Here is a 15,968-nt window from a genome sequence, read left to right on the forward strand (position 1 = left end):
ACACATTAACTGTATAAATGTTAGGTAGATAATAATACACAATATAGCATTAATGTAGCATATTAATCTATTGTAATAAAAATTCATAATATCTAAAACAAATTGTAGATTTAGCTAACAAGGTCCTTATATTTGTATAAAATAACATTTGTTTATAGTGGAAAGTTGTTTTAACGTTAAATATGCCACAATTAAAATTTGCTTTCTAGTCCCTCTCTGTGATAACCTGTAGAGAACTTTGGTTCATTTCCCAATCAATCTGTCATCAAGGGAAGATAATGAATACAATTTTCAATCATAGTCTTTTTCAAAAATGATGAACGGTTCTTTATATTGGTATGTAATCATTTTAAACGTTACAAATTTATGAAATTATATTCGTACATCAATGTTTTTGATACACCAATAACAAAAACTGAAATATATTGAATTGATACATTTTGTAACTATTCAAATTTATATCAGAAACCTAAACTTAATTATAAAATAATGAACCTGTTAAAGGGAGACAATACTCGCATAATAACCTTTTCGAATTGGCACATAATACAACGGAATGTCACTCTTGCATACAAATGACACATCCATATAATTAATTAACTGTGCAATCGCACTCCACCTTCAATGATGATTCTAAATTATAAATATAACCAAAAGTTGTTAATCTATAGATAGTAAAGACTAATGAAATCTAACCCACTGTTAAAATATTTCTTTGCATTTTTTTTTAAACTTCCTCAGTAAAATGCTTGAGCCACTTGACTTTCATAGCTGATAATTAACGTTTTTACACAATATTTGAATAAAGTAGCTAAAGATTATTCGCTTCTCAAAGTGTAAGACGCAATAAAAATCGTATGCTTGCACCATCTTACCCAAAGACAGATTTAATTAAGTTCTGAACATTTCGACATTTCTTCGTTAAAACCGGTTTTAAACAAATCACAAGTACGAGTTAAGATCCGACTAAATACCCATATCCCGATATCGTCAGGTTAATTTGCTAATTAATGTTTATCTTGGAGTTGTAGTTACGGTATATAAGTTCATGATGGTGCAGGTATAACGTTATCCTAATCATAAATATATGAACTTGAGATACTAAATAGTTATCAAAGGTACCAGGATTATAATTTAGTACGCCAGACGCGCGCGACTAAAAGTACATGACACTGCATGTCCCAAAGCACAACATTTGTAGTATATATATGAACTTGAGATACATGATATTGCATGTCCCAAAGCACCACATTAGTAGTAAATATATGCACTTGAGATGCTGAGATGCATGACACTGCATGCCCCAATGCACAACATTAGTAGTATATATATGAACTTGAGATACATGACACTGCATGTCCCAAAGCACAACATTTATAGTATATATATATATGAACTTGAGATGCATGACACTGCATGTCCCAAAGCACAACATTAGTAGTATGAACTTGAGATCCATGACACTGCATGTCCCAAAGCACAACGTTAGTAGTACATATATGAAGTTGAGATGCATGACACTGCATTTCCCAAAGCACAACATTAGTAGTATATATATGAACTTCAGATACATGACACTGCATGTCCCAAAGCACAACATTAGTAGTATACATATGAACTTGAGATACTAACAGTACATGACACTGCATGTCCCAAAGCACAACATTAGTAGTATGAACTTGAGATACATGTCACTGCATGTCCCAAAGCACAACATTAGTAGTATATATATGAACTTAAGATACTAAAAGTACATGACACTGCATGTCCCAAAGCACAACATTAGTAGTATATATATGAACTTGAGATACATGACACTGCATTTCCCAAAGCACAACATTAGTAGTATATATATGAACTTGAGATACATGACACTGCATTTCCCAAAGCACAACATTAGTAGTATATATATGAATTTGAGATGCATGACACTGCATTTCCCAAAGCACAACATTAGTAGTATATATATATGAACTTGAGATACATGACACTGCATGTCCCAAAGCACAACATTTGTAGTATATATATGAATTTGAGATGCATGACACTGCATTTCCCAAAGCACAACATTAGTAGTATATATATATGATCTTGAGATACATGACACTGCATTTCCCAAAGCACAACATTAGTAGTATAAATATGAACTCGAGATACATGTCACTGCATCTCAAAGCACAACGTTATTTGTATAGGTTTATTTGCCATGGCTTGTGAAATTTAACATAAGGCTCAAAATAATGTGAACCAATATTCCTCATATAGGTTTTGATGTATATCTATAAAAAAAATATATATAAAACATCTACTCTTTTTTTATAAGAAGAAAACGAAGGTTCAGTATCAAAATCTTAAAACTCTTATTACTTACAATGTGTGACATTGATATGCAACAGCGTTAATTTCTAGAGAAAAGAACGCAATCTTAATGTACCTTTTTAAAAATATTTGTATGATTAAAATTGTCTACTGAATAAAACATACATTGTTTTGAACTGGTGATAATTAATGTGTATGCTTGAACTAGCGTTCATTTCTTAATACTATATTATTATAAATATTTTTTTCCGGGTTATGAGTTATAAGATATATTTATAATTAAACGATTATTACAGTAGGTCATCTTTAACGTCATTTTTGTTTTACCCGAATACACAATATAGCATTAATTGTTTATCTTGGAGTTATAGAATATAAAGAAAAACTAAATAATGGCTTAATTTATCACTAGAGGGATTTGCACTAATTCTTTTTTCAACATCAATAACAAAGAGTTAATTAAGAAGTATTGGAATTGTTATATCATCATCACCCTTGGTTTTAATAAATGAATAGATGAAATTAAATAGCAATATGAATGTACGTTTCCACACATATTGGAATCAGTTAATTGCACCTAAAGAATCCTCTTTTTCCATGATTTTACTGAATGAATTGAAGAGGGACGAAAGATACCAAAGGGACAGTCAAACTCATAAATCTAAAACAAACTGACAACGCCATGGCTAAAAATAAAAAAGACAAACAGAAAAACAATAGTACACACGACACAACATAGAAAACTAAAGAATAAACAACACGAACCCCACCAAAAACTAGGGTTGATCTCAGGTGCTCCGGAAGGGTAAGCAGATCCTGCTCCACATGTGGCACCCGTCGTGTTGCTTAAGTGATTACAAATCCGGTAAATAGTCTAATTCGGTAGGTCATATTCATGAAAGGGAAGGGGATTGTAGTTACGACGTAAGGAACATATCCGATATCATTTGTGAAACGGTTATTCCATAACGGTCAACCAACTCGTGATGGCGTCCGTAAAATTTACGAAGGGATGATTTCAACTTCACCATTTGGAACTCTTGGTTTAATAGCTTCCTTGTGAGCAGCAAACCTCTATCAAGAAAATCATGATAGGAAATGCAAGCACGGGAATATCGTATCAATTGGGAGATATATACCCCGTATGCAGGTGCTGCTGGAATGTTGAAGCATTCAAATTCCAACATGAAAGTACATTTTCACACATTTTGGTAATATAACAATATATTGCACGTAAAGAATCGTTGTACTCAAATGGTAGTTAAATTATTATCATCCATGCTTTTATTGAATGAATGAATGAATGAATGAATGAATGAAAGTATTTAAAAAAAAAAACATGAAGATACGTTTTCACACAGCTTGGTGCAAGTGTATTACACCCTAAGAATCGATGTACTCAAATAGTAGCTAAAATATTATCATTATACATGCTTTTATTGAACGAATGAGACGATTAAAATACTAACATGAAAGTACATTATTACACATATTGATAACAGTATAATGCACTTAAGGTCAAGTTACAGTAAAAGGGCTATGTCACAGATTTCAGTGAAATTTTGCATACAACTCTTGATGGATGAACCTCAACTGAAAATCGAAAAAGTAATGCATTTATCTCATTTTTCATTTGAAATATAACTGATTGAATTCTTACAAAAATGTGTGAATATTTGAATAGAAAGCTCATCATATCGGCGGAAAATCTTCCTTAATTTGTCTGATAATAGTATAATCTCTAATTTACTCAAAAGATATTTCTTAAAAAACTATATGTTGTTGATACAGAAATTTCCGTTTTAACGATACAAAATAAGGATAGGATCACCGACTACGTTTCTAAGGTAAACATCATTTCAAGTGGGGTTTTCTGTGAAAAAAAAACACAATAAAACGTCAAAATAATCGTTAAGTCATCGCGTTGCAACGTTGATTTTTGACGTTTTTCACTACAAAAAAGGTAACAAATTGATCATTAGACAAAAAACGAAGTCTGTGACCATATGATTATTTTTTATCATTAAAACAGAAATTTATGTATCAACAACGTTTAGTTTTTAAGTAAAATCTATGACATATTTGACGATTTTAATACAAAATTTTAGAAGGTTTTTCGCAGATTGTATGTGCTTTTTATACAAATATTCATCCATATTGAAAGAAATTAATCTGTAATATTTCAGATAAGAAAACAGCTAAATGCATTATTTTTTCGATGTTCAGTTGTAGTCCAACGAGACAAGGTTAGCAAAATCTGCGACATTTCGTCTGTTTCTGCTCCTTGGTCGGGTTATTGTCTCTTTGACACATTACGCATTTCCATTCTCAGTTTTAAGTATACTTTGCTCACCTTGTTTACTTTTACAATCAACTTTCATACTGTCTATTTGCAACTCGGGTCGTATTGTTTTGTTGTCAAAATTAGAACCTCTTAAGTAAATAGAAGTATATATCAATATGTTGTTCAACTCGAATACTGAACAAAAAAGAGTTTATAAAAATCATTTTTTTTTATTTCAACTCGTGAAATACAAGGTACACATTGACCTGTAATGTTTGAATTCAATTATATTTTCCAATATCTTTCTATATTTAACTAACAAATGTTAAGGAAATATAAAACGTTGTTTTATTGTTGGTATATCTTTCATAAAAACGACATTAACGGTAAATTATTAACAATTTGCAAACATCCAATTGAAATGTGTTTGTATATATATTGAGTTTAACACTAAAGGATATGTACATATAACAGTTACAGCAAAGTTTAACACTGCAAAAAAACATTATCGTCTACAAAATTGGCAATTAAGTATGTTTCATGCTGTGGTGGTTAAATATCCACGTGCGTTGACATGAAATTTTAAACGAATGTGTAAAGATTGATTGTTGGTTGATTAACGTCCAGTGGTTAATATTTCAAGAATGTTCACGACGAGAGCAAGTAAACAATATGCATCGCAGTAGTGTAGTTGTTGGCGCATCGGACTTCTATCATAAATATTCCGGGTTCTGGGATAGTTGTACCTTTTAGGGTATTTGTTAACAATAAACTGAATAATTATTAAAAAAAAAAATATTCCGGGTTCGATCCCCGTTCTGGGAAGAAAATTTCAGGGACTGAATATTGCAACTCTCCCTTATTCTCTATCTTATTTTTGGAAATTTTTATTTAGAAATTCATATGTGGCTTTGGCTAACTCGGCTGTGTATTTTTATGTGCTGGTGTAGGTTGTTTTATGTTTTTATGTTTTTATGTATCCGTATTATTCTGTAGTGAGTCACCACTTCGATTTTATCATTTATATGATATTATATAGTCATTTTATAAAATTTACTGTCTGCAAAAGTATGATTTTTTTCTAAATAATAAGGATGTTCTTATCCCAGGCAGAAAACCCTAGCAGTATTGGGCACAACTTTTTGGAAGTTTTGATCCCCAGTGCTCTTCAACTTTGTACTTGTTTTGGCTTTCGAACTTTTTTCATCTGAGCGTCACAGGTTAGTCTTGTGTGGACGAAACGCACGTCTGGCGTATTAAAATTTTAAACCTGTTAGCTTTTGTTAGCTGTTATTCTTGTATGTCTCTGTCCTATATGTTCTCTTGTTTATTTATATTGTAGTTGTGTCATGTAATGTTGTCATTTAAATGCTATATTCAACATTGCCATAAAACATAAAAGCGGGAGGTTTGGCATGCCACAAAACCAGGTTCAACCCACCATTTTGTTCTTAAAATGTCCTGTATCAAATTTAATAATAATAATAATAATAAACCTATTATTTTCTTGGATCAGTGTTATTCATATTTTGTTTTACTTTTTGTTCATTATGTGTTTACTCAATTAATTTAAATCGTTTTCAATATAACTAATGCTGCTTACCTTGTGAAGAAAGAACGGATTATTTAAATTCCAATAATTAAATGTCAAAGTTACTTTCGCTACTTCAAAGAGTTTGTTGTTCACTTTTCTAAAGTTTGAATAACATATACCTTGTCCTATAATCAATAAATTTACCCATCATAAATTCTATATCTTGATTGGTCTGTCCGGGAGTCATGACAACCTTGCAGTGCTTATTTCGGCTTAGTAAATCATGCTTATAGTTGTAATAAATGTTTATTATTTTAATGACGATCGAAAGCTTGCATAAGCATTATTTCTATTGCAGCAAACAGATTTATAGGCAGTGTCAAGCAATTTCCTATTTCAGCTTTGATGTCATTCAGGCCTTCTCTTTCCTTAATATGTATTATACCTCTGTAATGATAATATAAATGTGCATCAATTATTGGAAATAGTTTCCGTTTAGCAGAAGAAAACCCTGACTTCATTAAACCATACTAAGCACTGCCATTAAATATTGAAAATAATGATCTAAGCCTACACAAATTAAACTTTCTGGTACTCATATATCGTTGATAGTTTTAATTACACGTCTCCTGTGTTTTATGGTTGTAAGAACTTGGTTAATGTTTTGTATTAAGTTTTAGATATTTATGATATCGTGTCTATAAACATATAAGTTAAACTTGTAAATTTTATTAAGTGCAAAAAGTTTTTTTGTTATAATATATACTAGAACACACCCGCGAGATCGCGGACATATACATCTTGTAAACTGTTGAAGGATGATTTTTTGTAAAAGATATTATGACTGGAGAAATTCATATAAGGTATCAAAAGCCCTCTCCCTTTTTTCCAAAGTTAATTCCAATTATTCTTCTCATTTGCTACAATGCATTTTTTGGTAAAAGTCAAATTAAATTAAAAATTTGCACCGCTTCAAACATGAAATAAATGAAACTGCTTATTATTCTAAAAAAAATGTGCTTCTAGGACAATCCATCAGTGTTTTTCCTTATGAGAGCCCTATTAACATGCCAATGGTATGATTTGAATCTCGTATAAATGACTAAGGCTCATTTAAGGGGTGGTCTGAGGGGCCTTGATCGTGAAATCCAAAATCCAAGGCTAAAAAAAACGTGAAATTCCGAGGTGCGTATTTTAGCGAAATTCATATCCCGGCGACATCCCGAAATTAAAAAAAATATTCATGCATCCCGTAAAGATCAATCCCTTAATCCCGAGCTTTAAAACACCCGATCCCGACGTCTAGAATAAGTCCTGCCTCCCTCTAATCTCTATCCTACTTTCATTTTGGCCAAATCACTACTTTCCCTTTCAACAATAAATTTGTATGCCCCATTTATCATGGGAATTATATATATATGTTTTCTGGTCTGTTCGTGCGTTCGTTTGTTCGTCCGTCCTTTTGTCCGGCTTCAGGTTAAAGTTTTCACTTTCAACAATAAGTGTTTATGCTCCATTTATTGGAATTATGTTTTCTAGTCTGTTCGTCCGTTCGTTAGTTCGTCCGTCAGTTTGTCCTGCTTCAGGTTAAAGTTTTTGATAAAGTTGAAGTCCAACTAAATCGAAACTTAGTAAATATGTTCTCTATGATATGATCTTTCTAATTTTAATGCCAAATTAGAGATTTTATCTCATTTCACGGTCCACTAAACATAGTAAATGATAGTGCCGATGTGGCATCCGTATACTGTGGACAAATTCTTGTTTCCACATGTTTTACTTATTTCAATATATATGCAACTGGTATGACCCCTTAGATAGTAAATATTTCAGAAAAAAGTAGTCAGAATACAGAGTCTCAGAAGTCTGTATATTATAGAAGTATATTCGTAGTTTACAGGTGGATACACGCAACAACATAATTGTCTCTAAGAGGTATAATAGTTGTGGTTCTTGCGATCTAAAAACCATGATATGGAGAACGCTCTGATTGGCTTATTTATTTTTCATTTTTGTAATCTATCATATGATTGGTTGTTCTTGTGCATGTGTAAAACCGGAAGTCGTATCTATGGGTAAAAGTCAGTCTGATAACGGAAACAATATCCGGACACCTATTTTGTCGTTTTTCCCCAAAATAACTCAATCTGAATAATCATAAGACGGGATGACAAATGCGACAATGCATGTCACCTAAAGAACACAGAGGCATAATGATTAATTTATTGAAGAAGGAAGAGAAGCGACACACAAAATGAGGTCTTCTCGTTTAATAGTATAGATAAGACTACAAATGGCTTTTCTGTTTATTTAATCTAACACTGTTCGATATTTGCTTCATGTCACAATAAATGTATGACATATATCAGCACCAAAAAATGAAAAAGGAGAGAAATTCTTACTTTCATAACAAAATATGCATCAAATATGTCATAAAAACAATAAAGAAAGAATTTAGTTTCATAATGAAAGCTTTATGGGGATCGCAGCTATAATATATAATGTACTTTTCTTCATCCAACATTTGAGGTTTCTTGAGGATTGATGCGTGGCACAACCTTCTCTAAAAATAGATCATCTGTAACATTTTGTTAGCGGATCATTTAGAATCAAATGAAGTTGAAGTTAACCATATGCATATGCACTTTTGCAGTGTATTCAAGTTGCTATTATTTTATTTGTATTAAATAAACTAGGGGTTGTTAAATAATGACAATATTTTAAGTAATATGTTTCTGTTTTGGTTACGAGCTTATTTTTGTTGATAAGTTCTACACAGTGGATCGTATAAAATGAATGGAGCATATGTGATTGCAACTTGGGAATGTAGGTTGTTTTATAGTGGCAAATTGTTGTTTAAATCAAACTATCCACTTTACAGGACACACCTTTATGCAAATGGCATTTATATTAATTTGTTCTCGTACTAAATACGCACAAAATGCTATTGGATCGAAAATAATAAAAAACAAGTAATCAAACAATTGTTCCACAGGAACTCAATGGCATAGGAAATATAACAACCCATTTTTATATGTTTTACAAATCATATGTATTATCATTGCGCCGTGTAGAGTACAGGTACTTTACTCCTCCTACAGATTACAGATTTCAGATAACACCAATGTTTTATGATGTCGCTACAACTATTCAACTCCCGACAACGCTCTTCAAAGAAGAACCAAGCCATATCACACAGAAAACACATTAGTTGTTGTAAAGTTAATAAATAATTAAGTTTTCTGAATCAATCAGTTTCTTCTTAATTATTGCCTCCTGCAGATTGTGATATGGAGCAATTAACATGTTAAGAATCTTCATTTTTTATTTTACCAAAGGAAATACACGAGTTTTGTTATCTGTAGTCATCATGACTTGTAGTTATAATTGATTTTTTTTAAGTAGGTTAAAAGTTAGACATTATATTCATGGAAAAAATTATACACCTTGAATCACAGTATAAATTAATATAAGTTGATTTTCGAAAAATGTTATTGTTATTTAATTTGAATGATTGAAAAACCGGTGTGCTATAATATTTAAATGTTATAGTCTCTTATAATTATGTACAGAATAGCTCAATATTTATATATCTGTTTCACAGATAATATCGGATATGTTCCTTTTGTCGTTGCAACCATCCTGTTTCCTTTTCATGAATATCACCTAACGAATTATAAAAGGTTTTGTAATAATATGAGCAACACGACGGGTGCCACATGGGAAGCAGGAACTGCTTACCCTTCCGGAGCAACTGAGATCATCCACCTTTTTTGTGTTTGTCTTTTTCGTTTTTAACCATGGCGTTGTCAGTTTGTTTGAATGACCGTCTGGTATCTTTCGTCCCATTTATATATCTATATATATTTACACTAAATGTCATGATTTTAAATTTTTGCTTATGGTTTGGTTAAAGTCTACACCTTCCCTCTAGAATCTTATTATTTACAATTAAAGTATATTAACAAAAATAATGCGCCAAGGAAAATTTCTAAACGGAACATCATTTATCGAATGGCAAATCAAGAACTCAAACACATCTAACGAAAAGATAAAAACTGTCATATTATTGAATAGGAACAGGCATTTACTTATGTAGAAAATATAAGATTAAACTCCATTTTATTTAAAACTAACTAAAACATCTAACTTGTATGACAGTCCCATTTAATTCCATTATATTGACAACGATGTAGAAAAACAAACAGAATATCAGGAATAAATGCCCCAAAATTGAGGTAAAACATTGTAATAAAATCTTCATCTCTATAAAAACAAATACTCATTTTAACAAATAAAAAAAAGGCAAAATAACACTCTCTAGACAAAGTTAATAAGAAAAAATGAAAGAAAAGAATAGAAAATTGAATGTAACACAATAGCGGAATATGTAGTTACCGTACCACGTCAGAAATATATAAGCAAAAATGAACAAAACAGTAAAGGTTGAAAATACACAAGAACAAAAAGGAATACTTTTACTCGTAATTATGATCATACACAACGTTAGTACCGAGAACCTATACTTCAAGACTATCATGTATAATTTGTGAAGTCGATATGGAATACTTTCCAACAAGGCATTGGAATCTTCCGATGGACTTGTTTTAGAAAAAGGAACGAGACGTTCTATGACATAACCTTGGTTTATCAATTTTCTGTTAAGACGCAAGCTGCAATACCGAAAAAGTTGAGATATGTATATTCCATATGAGGTTGGTATATTGATGCCTAGGTGGAAGCATTTAAAATTACAAGTTTTAAATCGTCTCGTTTCACGGCCGACACTCGGCTAACCGAGAGATTGGTCGGTTAATCTATATTGAGTATGTGGCTATATCGGCGGTGGGTCTGTTAATCGGGTTGGCTAAAGTCTGTTAATCAGGTGTTATCGAGGAAATCATTGGAAATTCTGCATGTTTCATTGTATAACTTTTTAAATATATGTTTATCATAAAAATTATTCATGTCTAACAAAACAATTCAATGTACTAAATCCAGTGGTGTAATTATTATTTTTCTAGCTTCGATGTACGATCTATAAAATGAAAAGGCGTGTTACTCATCAATAAATTTATACACATTTTACACACACAAAATGTACACAAAAAGACACGTTGGTTGAATATACTTGCATGCGATATTTTGATCATCGAACAAAGACAGGCATTATGTTTGTCAACCAAATTGATATCATTGTGTGAAAAATCTACACAAAAATCGGTATTTTAGTGACATAAATCAATCTTTATTTAAAACCTGGTCTGTTAATGGGTCGGATGTATAAAACCCGGTCTGTTAATTGGTCTGTTAAGAGTAATGAATGGCAATAAAAGTATAATTTTATTGCTGTATGGAGTGTTATCGGATCAAATGGGTAGGCTCAAGACGAGTGGCTAAAATATACGGAAACAACACATGAGCAATGAAACATAATATATACGGAAACACTGACATGAACAATGAATTTAGGCCATGAATATTGAAAACTGATATAAAAAAGTGTAATATTAAAGTATTATTATACATCATGTTAAAATGCCATAGTTTGATTGCCTAATACGAAGGTGTTAATTTACTCTATCACATGGCTGAGCGGGTGACAATTTTTTGGAATGTCACCCTCTCGGCTAGACCAATCAAAAATCGGCAGTTTAAACGACAATGAATTGAATCTACATCAAGTTATTTTATAGACAATGCTTAAAGTTCTAATTTACTATACAACGAAGCGTGGAACGACTCAAACTTATTTCTTTTACAATTGTTGGAAAAACGTATTTCACTTGTTAATAGTTTTACTTTAAAACCTATAAATCATTGTGTGTTATGCTTATTGTTGATATTAAACGCATTCGTTCACCATCGATGGGTTTCAACTGGTGATGTACATTTCATCATGTTCATTGTGATGTATATTTCTCCGCCAGATATGAGGCCTTTTGAGAGGGGTATTTACCCAAAATGTAAATAAAATAAATAACAATAACAAAATAACAACAATTGAAAATATTTTTTTTCTTGATAGCAGAGCTTTTTTCCCGTTTTGGGCCTAATCTTTGTATCGTTTATATGTCAAGTCAATGCACTACTATTGTCTACATTTGTATTTACGTCACTTATGATGATTTTTCAAATACCCGTTACGCTGTCAAGTACGTGACTACATAGAAAATACTTTATAATAAAACTCATCTGTTAAAGAAAATGATGATAGGACATTCATTATAATAAATTAAATATCACATAGCTGAGAGGGTGATAGAGCATATCGGTATCCCGCGAAAAAACATTGTCAACCTTGGCTTCGCCGCAGTTGACAATGTTTTCTCGGTACCCAATCTGCTCTATCACCCTCTCAGCTATGTGTTATCTATATCTTATCACATATTTGTTACTGATACGGATAAATTTTTAAGATTTACATGTTATGTTTCATTAAATTGTTATAATTGAACTTTTTTTCCCTCTTTTCTGCAACACTTAAATATGTGATAAATAGCTTAAAGATTTAACATGATTTCCATATTTGCCCTGGTATCATCCCTCGACCCATATCGGCCCTCGGCTAAAGCCTCGAGGCCGATATGGGAGTCTCGGGATGATACCAGGGCTAATATAGAAAAGGGCATGTTATAATCTATACATATTGATTTCATCCAAGAATGGTCGCATATATCATGTGGATTCTGTTTAGGTTATCATGAATGACACCAATTTGTATCTAAATTGGTATTAACCAGTATATAAATCAGAGATAAACGTCGTAATGTAACTAAACATCAGTAAGTAAAATATATTGGGATGCTAGAATATATAAAGAATAAAGAAATAATAATGAGTAAGATGAAATAAAATGTAGAGAAAAGTAACAGACAATTTAAATAATATAGAAATAAACAACACCCCGAATCCGGACCCTCATTGTATACACGAGAATCTGGATGGAAACACAGAATATATAGAATAATAGATAAGGACAGTAGGAAATGATGCATTAATAAAAAAAGATAGAAAAAAATAATAACTGTTTGAGAATAAAGACATAAAACACCCCTGGGTGTTGAAACAGTAACGGATTGATATGTACTCATATTGGTAATAAATGCTAAAGGTTTACATGCGGACAACTGCAGTTCTCCTCTGCACTTATGTAGAAAGGAACTAAACGGAATAAAATGAATTAAAACTTAAGATAACCAAATGTAGCTGCATTCGCTCCTTTCCGTTTACTTCTTTAGACTGATTTGTAAACAACAGATGATTCAGTAATAGAAGAAAAGAACCAATCGGATGATGTTGACGATTTAGAGTTTAACGTCCAGTGACAAATATCATGTGCATATGAGAACGACAACACGTTATATGTACCCTGTGTTGTATCCATATATTGAAGTGACACACCCCTTAATAAAATGCAAAGGAAGTCACAATAAAAATGTTCTTACTAGAAGGATACTGTTGCAGCGTATTGTCATTTTGTTTTACTCAAGAGCATCTCATTCTTAACTTTTTAAAGGGAAAATATAAAGGTAGCACAACTATTTTCGTGGCTAAATAACTCTTAAGGTGGCTCGGGACTATTCGACTGCGCATAATTTCACGCATGAATTACAAAAGTATTTGTCGTAATTTTTTTTCATATTTTGATTGATTAGAAATATTAAATCATTGTAGTTATGTGACTAAAAGAATATTTTCGTTATTATCGGTATTTTTTAAAGGGTCAAAATGACATTTCATCCATTTTTACCATTTTCCCGCCAAAATTTGGGTTGTAAGGCAAAATATTTTTTTTTCCTTATCGGTGACCTATGTTTTTTATTGGCTCATTCTTTGAAGCTGTATTCCAGCTTTTCATATTACAGATTTGGAACAATTGTCATAGAACGTTTTTTTGATATTCCGAAAAAAATATGTCAACACCTCTATTTCCCCTATCATTTCATTGAAAAATAGTCCTTTTTACATACCTGTTTAAAAATAAAATTTTGAGCTTAAATGGTCCGTGACCCCCTATTTTTTTTCGACCAATTTGATTCATTTTCTTTAAAGAATAAAATAACCAAAAATACGGCACTTCTGATAGAAACTTCGAATACGCCCGAGCCACCTTAACTGACACAATTTCAATTGTCCAACCCATTAACAGACTTTATTCCATAATGTTCACTAAAACGTGGTATTACTCACGTTATATTACAATTATGAAATATTTACTAATTTCAATTTATATTTTAGAACCAAAGTACGATTTTGTGTCCTTTAAATGATATCTAAAATTGTTTTTTTCGCCTTTCATTACAAAAATTGCTATGCGTATAAGCATAAATACTACATACTTGCGCGACGCCTTTTAGTTTTACCGAAAACTGCGCAGACTATGAAATGTTTTTACAGTTGGAAAATGTTCTATGATATATATCATTTTGTCAGACACTTTTCTTTTTATGATTTGATTCTTATAATGTACCTAAAATCTGTATATTAAATAGATTTTAATATTAAAATTGTGCGTTTTACTCTTAACAGACGTATAACCGACCCGATTAACAGACCAACCGCCGATATAGCCGCATACTCAATATAGATTAACCGACCTATCTCTCGGTTAGCCGAGTGTCGGCCGTGCGTTTGTCGTAGATAATGTAAGCTTTTAATAAATATTGTTTTAGCACCAAAAAAAATAATCTTAGGGTTGATAAGGCTGAAAATCAACAACCTTTAAGTTTTGTTATAAAAGTTATAACGCCATTGCCATTGACAAATTTTAATTTTACGTTAAGAGAGGAAAACATTTTTTCATATTTGTTTTTTCGTTTGTTCAGAAATATTCCTTTCAACCCACCATTTTTTAACATGCCTGAACGTCTGTACCAAGTCAGGAATATGACAGTTATCCATTCGTTTGACTTGTTTGAGCTTTTAATTTTGCCAATTTGTTAAGGGACTTTCCGTTTTGAATCTTCCTCAGAGTTCCAGTATTTTTGTGATTTTACTTTTTTCAAATACATCTTATTAATTGATTAGGGTGAAGATTTATGATAATCATTGATTGGCGTTCTACCATTCGATTGTTAACATTTGCTACCCTGTTGTTAGATATAAAAAGATGAGGTATGAGGTCAATGAGACAACTCTCCATTCAAGTCACAATTTATAAAAGTAAACCAATATACGTCAAAGAACGGTCTTCAATAAGGAGCATTGGCGCACACAAATTAAAACAGCAATCTATTAAGGGCGGGATGAAAATACGTATAGTCACGTCCGGTAGGAAAATTGGGCTTTCAATCGGATGCTTCGGTATTTTGAACGTGTCCCGCTATATGCATGTTGAAGAATCTTTGCAATATCTTTTTAAGAAGTTATTCGTAGGCCTGCTCTAAAAATAAGGCATAATTCCTGTACCTACAACTTATTTGATACTGGACGGTCAGTAAACAACAGTTTATCAATACACCTGTCCAGCAATCCATCGTATTCCTGTGCATGGCAGTTGAATATCCACCCTTCATTGCAGTCGAACCTGACTACCTATGGAATTGTTTTAATGTGTTCTCTTCATTTATTATATAAAAAAATGTCCAATTTGGTGTTGAGTACATAATAATTTATCATTGAGTCCGTGTGATTAAGTGTTTCCGTTATTTGTCTATAATACTTTTAATCGATTTAAGTTAATGTTGGTGGAAAAATATTCATTTCACACAGATATAAGATTTAGACTCCACTCGTTGTTTTTAAAGATGAATGATAGAATGATTTTTAAGGTTGTTTTTCCATTCTACAATATGATATCAAAATCTATAAAATCAATCCTATTCAGTG

At 31.7% G+C, this 15,968-nt stretch overlaps 1 protein-coding gene across 1 annotated transcript in view; it reads right to left on the reverse strand.

Annotated features, from left to right (window-relative positions):
- The window catches only part of LOC139519506 (uncharacterized), a 33,730-nt gene extending 27,188 nt beyond the window's left edge, over positions 1–6,542 (reverse strand). Inside the window, exon 1 of the mRNA XM_071311628.1 lies at positions 6,207–6,542. The gene's annotated coding sequence lies outside the window, so the exon portion shown is untranslated. The remainder of the gene's footprint in view (positions 1–6,206) is intronic.
- Positions 6,543–15,968: the final 9,426 nt, after the last annotated feature.

The sequence above is a fragment of the Mytilus edulis genome, chromosome 4 (genome assembly GCF_963676685.1).
Source record: "Mytilus edulis chromosome 4, xbMytEdul2.2, whole genome shotgun sequence".
NCBI lineage: Eukaryota > Metazoa > Mollusca > Bivalvia > Mytilida > Mytilidae > Mytilus > Mytilus edulis.